The sequence below is a fragment of the Lupinus angustifolius genome, chromosome LG20, assembly GCF_001865875.1.
Source record: "Lupinus angustifolius cultivar Tanjil chromosome LG20, LupAngTanjil_v1.0, whole genome shotgun sequence".
NCBI classification, from domain to species: Eukaryota; Viridiplantae; Streptophyta; class Magnoliopsida; order Fabales; family Fabaceae; genus Lupinus; species Lupinus angustifolius.
Genome location: NC_032028.1, coordinates 21,795,694 through 21,795,992, shown reverse-complemented (window position 1 = coordinate 21,795,992; position 299 = coordinate 21,795,694). Strand labels below are relative to the sequence as shown.

Sequence of the window (299 nt, the reverse complement as noted above, 5' to 3'; positions counted from 1 at the left end):
AAGCCTCTTACGGTCGGTCGATCGTTGTTCAGTGATATCATGTATCCTTACTAGGGTACCCCCTTAGTTGACGACCTCAATTCGGATACTTGCCCAACACGGCATAAACACAAACAATACTTTCACAACATCATTTTTATACTATTTAAGACATGATCTCATTCCACAACTTTATACCACAACACCCTACCCGGGTTCATCGCATTGTTCACAACCTCATCTTCTTTCAATCTTTCCACACTGTCTCTCGCCCAAGCGGGGACAAGTCGCCCTAGGCGACAATTCGTCTTTAAATCCCA

General features: G+C 44.1%; 1 long non-coding RNA gene across 1 annotated transcript in view; it reads right to left on the bottom strand.

The window, feature by feature from the left end:
- Positions 1 to 299, bottom strand: part of LOC109335652 — a 20,325-nt gene that overhangs the window by 19,255 nt on the left and 771 nt on the right. The window lies entirely within an intron of this gene.